Here is a 7,464-nt window from a genome sequence, read left to right on the forward strand (position 1 = left end):
GGCCTTGACAACCATACAATACAATGACGTCACAATGCCATCACGTCATAACATCTGATGACGCAGTTCAAGGCCCCCAAGGTCCCTTTGTAACAGCGAGACAAATGTCATGAATAGTTACGGTGCGGGAACAGCTGTATACTTGCCAGTCCACCTCATAGCATGTGTTTCTACAGTCCGTTGAGAGTTTAACCTGAAACGTTAGTTACTTTGGTGACAGACAGATGAAGGCAGGCTGCTGACCGTTAATGTTTGTAGGGTGCAGGTATCAGAATAAACTATAAACCAAATAAAGTTATCTAAGGCTTTACTGACAAAATGTAACAATCGTAACAAAGCCTGAAAACGTGTCAGTCACAGAGTAACACATAACAAGACACAGACAAAAACATCTTTGTCCATCTGAATTGTGCGATGCAGTATTATGATATACCGAAAGTTATTGGATGATATACCAAAGGTCATTATAACAGAAGTTGTTCACTGGTCACGATGCGAAAATGGGTACCCTCGGTGTTTGTGTCCCCTTAATTTTGAATTGTTTAGGGCACAGATACAAAACGTTTTGTAGCCATTTCCAGATTTTGTAGACAAGAAAAGCAGACTTAGAATTATCTCCCTTCTATCAATTTGCATTTGCAAAATATCGATAATTTCCCAACATCATACGTGATTCAGCGCTATTCGAGATACAGAATTAAAACCACAAGGTGTCGAAGCAAGACATTATGACTTTTCAATGTTATCAATGTTAAGAAATAAACACAAATATGAACTGGTATCAAAGAACAGGTAGAAATCTCATTTTGCCCAAGGAGCAAATGGGAAAGATTTTGTCCTACAATTTCCTATTCTAACTTTATACATTATACCCGTCTACTAGGCGCATTGTTTCAGGTGTGTGTATAGTTTATAATCACTCAGAAATGGCGGATGAACACGATGACAACTATCTATGTAATAATAGGATCCAAACTTATCGCACACACAGCTCAGAATGCTGAATTTTCTGAATCACTATCACATCACTTAGAGAATAGAATGAAGTACATATTATGTTGCCACTTCCGTCCCACCCTACCCATAACCCACCAGCAATGTTCGCAAAATATTCTGTAAAACAAGAAATGGTCTGGACTCTTAATACTGTTCATTGCGTTACCCTTTGTATGGGCGACACATTCACCATCCGTGGGACAGTCTGCATCAGTGGTGACAATAGGCGATCCATATCAATGACTAGAGATCAACATTATCTCCACCTCTTCATTGCTGGGAACTCTGCAGCTCTGGATAATACTATACAACGGCCTCACACCAAGTCTCATATATACGTCTCCAAGCCTTTCCCGTGGTGAAAGAGGCCAAACAACACAACCTCGGCATACAGGACTTGCTCTGATTCCGTGTTTTCCCACACCACTACCCACTTCGTGCCACGCCCCTCCCCTCTTCTCCGACAGAAGCCAAGTTCCTCCATAGCGGAAGTTTGTTTCTGGTACAGGGCAGTTACAAGGGCAGGATTGCTGGTCCGGCTCGGAGATCGCAACACATCCTGCAGCTGAGGTCAAAGAAGAAATAAATATAAATCAATGAAGATGACAAAATACTTGTCTCTATGAAGTAAATAGATTGATGTTCATTGTCGATCTATGGTGTGTATACTTGAAGCATTAACTACAGAAACATCTATCGTGAGTGAATGGTATTGTTAGGGCAGAGCTCTATCCATACCAGGGCGGGATCACCAACAAGCTTCAACAATTGTGCAAAGCAGAAACGAGAAACCGTTAACTGGGCAGTCCATTACTCATTCTGAAAACTGATATCGACACACACAGCTCCATGAGGACTATTTTCTTCAATCGTCAAAATTATAGGTCATGCTAGTATAAAATGTGTTTTCATTCTTAACCTTTTATCTGGTGAGAAATGTTCATATTAATAAGGCTTTTAAAACCGCCAAAGTTGGCAGTGGAATTAGTTCTTAAAGCGGTTGATGGCGATGTTTCAATCATCACGTTCGTTATTGTTTAGAAATCTTAATAAGCCAAGGCTGGCTTTCAAACATTTTACTTACTTACTTTTATCCTTTTCATCGAACAAACATTTTGCTGAGCTGAGATTATATGTATAATCCCTTGTCTTGAGTTGTATTATTTACGTAAATATTCTTATATAATTAAATGTATTCACCAAACATTTATGTTACTCTTTGCCTAAATATTAATAACACCTTTGGATAAAATATGCATTAAAAGGTATAGAATAGTTTAAGATTTTAGCTCAAGGATAAAATCCTCGTTTTCCCTTAAAGTACGTTTAAATGAGGGTTTAAATGTGTAGTTTTATCAACATCACATGGAACAAATACCAAAAAAGCCATTTTTCTCAAGGACCGACACCTGTCCATGTCATACACTAGGAGTAATCTTAGACGGTCCACTAATCATTCTGAGAACAGATATTGGTACACACCTGTCTAGCCAGTACGTACACACGTCTATCCAATACAGTGAGCGTTAACCAAGACAATCCATTTGGCTACTTACTGTACACAGAAACGTAACAGCTTCCTCCTCTTCCAAGTTAAGTATCAGCCGGATGATGTCCCAGTTCAGCTCTGTAATAGTCAACAGGTAAACACTTTGAGCCATAATCATGTGCCCAATTTGCCCTGACTTGAGGCAGTCGTATATATGTTTATGGTTTATTATGGAACTTGATTCTGTGAAATTATGGCAGTATTTAAATGGTGCATTGATATACACAGCTGAGGCAGTTAATTGTCGTAGCCTTAGAGAGCGCAAAACTTACTTAAGATATTCTTCAGCAGCTGGTGAAACCCTATGAGAGATGGTAAAGTAACTTTATCAGTGACCTTGACCTCGATTAAGTCAAGATGGCGGTTGCCGTCCGGTTCTGTGAGCTCGAAGTTGATGGCGATGAGGATGGTCTTCCACAGGTCAATGTCAAAGACAACCGGCTTCCTGTCGGCGTGGACGTACAGGCATGGGAAGCCGGGGAACAAGCACGGCGAGCGGACAGCTTCTATAGCTGAGTGGATCTGCATTTGAAGACGATGAATTCTGATTGTAAACTAGAAGTCATGGTGTTCTTTAATTTGATTGGATGAAAATCGTGATCGAATGGTATTCGATTCCCAGAAATTACAAGGCTTTTCACTGCGTATTGACACTATAAGATGCATGCTTCTTTCGAGGGAACCATGCGGTCAGATGTACGCCTCTTTGTAGCAGTGTTACCGGTGACACGGGAACTTGGTAAAACGTCACTGACCAATAAAATTAAAGTATTTTACATGAAGGTAATACCCAAGTGGTGGAAGATATGTATGATCGTGATGATCCGGTATCGATATGAAGTTGTCGTAAAATACCCGGTCATGGGGATTGCAATGCATCTAAATTCAGGTCATAGACATATAGGTTTTTGTTTCGGCCGGGAGACTAACAATTTCATTCATTCATTGTAAAGTTCCGACTGATACAATACACTGGCTGAAGTACTGTTAAATGCAGCCGAAGTTGCGTTGGAAACGAACCAAATCGCTGTGAGCGTTGGTGCATGACGAGGCACACGTTAATTAGTACAAATGGTAAAGAAAGCAAGCAAGTGACCTATCCCTGTTGTAGATTATCTATGGTTTTAGCAGGAGCAGAGTCCTATCCAGTGACTGGATTCTGTTCCACCACTTCGGTATTGCTGCGCCGTCACATGTATATTCTACCAGTGGCAAGTCACAAAGCCACACTTGCCCTTTCCGCGAACACATGGTGTCATAATTTCCACTACTATTTTACATTTTGTGCACACTGAAATCGGTTCCGTCAAATAATCGAGACCGATTTTTCTGGCGTAAATTCAATGTTTGAATGGTAGGGTACCTGTTTATGTCAAGCGCTGTACTGTCAATCTCATTTTTAATTTTAATGGCAAGCTGTCTTCGTATGTACCGTCACACTCCCACATACTGAAACGGTTTGTCATTTATACACCTGGGCCTAGATTTTCGAAACTCACTTAGTCGTAAGTGCCAAACATTAACATTAACTTCAGACTATCTTAGCGCTACTTTAGTCGTAAGTGCCAAACATTAACATTAACTTCAGAGTATCTTAGCGCTACTTCAGTCGTAAGTGCCAAACGTTAACATTAACTTCAGACTATCTTAGCGCTACTTTAGTCGTAAGTGCCAAACATTAACATTAACTTCAGACTATCTTAGCGCTAACAGAGCTACGAAAATCTAGACTCAGGAATGCATCTGCCTCACTACGGAAATGTCGCCATCATATTTTGACTATTTTGACAATCTATAGTTGACTTATATAGGAGGACATATACTGGCAACAAAAGCAGCGTATACACACGTACGTTGTCGGAGAGGAACGCTACTGCTTGTTTCATGAGGTCATGTTGGATGTACGTCCCCAGGAGTTTCCGCAGAGCCCTCTGCCATTCCAAGACACGTGTGTCGCCTAGCAACCGTGTAATATGGACATGGTCAGTTCCCCTGCCATTTTCAAGAACTGAAATTAGAAATGATCATATTCTGTTATGATACACGTTTTGCCTCGCCTTGATTTGAAGGCAACTAAACAACAGGAGATTGCCAATCTATATTTTTTGGCAAACGGACTTTGGGGCCCAAATTCAGGTCAACGGGTAAAATGAAAATAGAAAATTCCCTTGTACGATATACAAGTTAATTTTTCAACAGGCTTTCCGTTAAATCATTTTGAAAAACTACAGAAAAAAGAGTGTGTCTATTAGTAAACCCCTTTTCATTTGGTGTTCACATTTCCTCTGTTCGGAGGGCAATTTTGTGAGCCAAGTATTCTATAATATCTGACATCACTATCACGGGTAAAGGTGGGGGTACACACCCTGGTAGTTACTTATCTAATGGTATCTTATCCATCCATAACGCCCTGCATATTAGATGACTGTCTTGCTCAGACAAAGCGTGTTTCTAGGAGGAAGTTGATAGTACGTTCCGCATTTCTCATGAACAATAACTTACTTCGCAGAGTCATAACACCGCATATAGTATGTTTATATTCAGTTAGTTAAATACACACCAGCTGTGGCTCTCCGACTGAAACAACCAGACATGTGATAATGACGTCACGTTAACACAGTCTCACGCTACGTGGTCTTCAACAAACTGTTTAAGTTAAATATGTAATATACGTTACAGGACTCGTGCTTCTCTCTCTCTCTCTCTCACACACACAATACACACACACACACACACACACACACACACACACATATATATATATATATATATATGTGTGCACATTTTTTCACGAAGTCCTGCGACGTGTTAGATGCTGTGATGATTGTTGATGGATGCATGTATCCACGATGTATAATACCGAAGTGTTAATCTACATTGACATTTACCTGTATGTTGTCTATATATCTATCTGATGATACGTAATGGCGGCGCCATGAACAAAAGTATGACCAGAACAGAAAATACAACGTGATCATTTAACAGTAAATGAAAATATTTTGCTTTCATTAATCAATGGCGCATTTTCAATTTGCTACAGCTTGTAGACTGGACCTGCTCGCGCATTCTGCAGCCCAATACTGGAGAATGACGTTTTGTGTGGAAACTGTTAGAGAGACTGTGTATCGACGTGGTAGTTCTCCATTTTCGACAAATACTTGCGGTCGTGATTATTAAACTCTGCACTCACGTTTACTGGTGTCCATTCCCGGATCCAGGTCCTCGTGTTTGGGATCGGGTCATATGAATGACCAGATGGTAGGGTTAACCTCAACACGTCTAAGTGAACAATAACCCTCCGTAGGTCAGCAAAAGGTTATAACTTCCGTTCACATTGCCCATTTATGAATGTATAACATGAGATAGAACTTCACAAACCAAAGTGTAGCGAGCACTCAAGACAGTGTAAAACAGAATCACCACACCCATCGAATGTTAGAACCCATCCTTCCTGAAGTATCAAATTTGAATTACGTCATGGTTTCATCATTGGGGCATTGTGTTCCAAGTCACATTATCGTTAAATTAATCCTTTCCATGTTCCCCATCAAAGACGCTTTGTTGTAGTTAGTGGAATAAAACTCCTGACCAATGAAACGAGAGGATAAATATTATCATCCAGGCATATGACATAGAAACAATATTTACTCTCATGAAAACGTGACCCGATGAATGACTTCATATGACACTCGTCAGCGCCCAGTTGGGGTATTGCTTTCTGGTGGTAATCCGAACATGAATAGAAGACCGGCAAGCTTATTTGCTATGTTAATCGATACGCAGCACAAACAAATCACAGCAAGGTGATATCGCGCTTATGTCACCGCTGTATGATATCAAACATCACGTGTAGCTTGGTGATGAATGCATGTGTAATATGACATAACACATCAGTCGAGTCGGCCCTTGAATAATAGGCTTGCACAATAGGCACCACGTGGTGAGAGATGGACATCGAAAAACAACTTGAAGTGACAACTCCTTGTTTCTACCGAGATTACAGCGTCCGCATGGTTTATCAGCAAAAGGAATGTTCACATCGAAAACCATTGTTATAGCCGGCCTTCATTTCACGTCTCATGAATGTTAAAGACTCATGTCTTGATAGCCTAGAGGTGTGTTTGGTGACTGCAGGTGTGGGAAAGAGGCCAGGTTTGGTGTGGTGATTGGTTCACCTGGCTACTAATCCCCTTACAGCATATCTGTGATTGCTCACCTGGGAACCTCAGTGCTCGTTAGTACCACGTTACAGGCGCTTGGTGATGGAGAACGGGTAGACTGGTAGTCAGTCCCTCTCCCTGAATGTTCCACGTGCTTTACATGCTGACCAGCATCTTTGATATGACTGTACCCCATGTGGAGACGGAGTTTAATCCTCTATCTAGAGCATCTGCAGTTATTGTCCCACATCGAATATGGTATTGTCTCACAACACACATCGAATATGACTGGAGTGCCGACTTTCCTGACCCGCGACACCTCTTTAAATCTGATACCAAATCAAGTAGCTAATGTTCTGGCCCTAAGAAGTTAGCTCGTGGTTTTCGTTTACCGCTAGTTTAGTGTGAACATGTTTTCTCGGTGGAGAACTTCACCTGATATACCCCCGATAACTGTGTATCAACATACGGACATGAGCTTTTTAAGTGCACATACTTGTGTATCAAGATAACAGGTGAGTGCATAGCCCATACCAAGAAATGAACGTATGAACACAATGAGCATAAGAATGACAGAATGACACAGAATGACATAATGAGCAAGTCCAAGAATAATCATACAAAAAAAAATTGTTTCTCTTACCGAACAAGTTCATGACGTAGCGGCTGGATAGGTGGTGGGGCAGTACATGAGCCTCCTCGTGGTCTGGGTACCCCCGATAACACAGGAGGCTGTGATAGAGCGGTGTTTGAAGTCAT

General features: G+C 41.0%; 1 pseudogene; it reads right to left on the minus strand.

Moving 5' to 3' along the window:
- Window positions 1-290: 290 nt before the first annotated feature.
- LOC137291862 (uncharacterized) lies at window positions 291-7,464 on the minus strand (annotated as a pseudogene).

The sequence above is a fragment of the Haliotis asinina genome, chromosome 7 (assembly GCF_037392515.1).
Source record: "Haliotis asinina isolate JCU_RB_2024 chromosome 7, JCU_Hal_asi_v2, whole genome shotgun sequence".
NCBI classification, from domain to species: Eukaryota; Metazoa; Mollusca; class Gastropoda; order Lepetellida; family Haliotidae; genus Haliotis; species Haliotis asinina.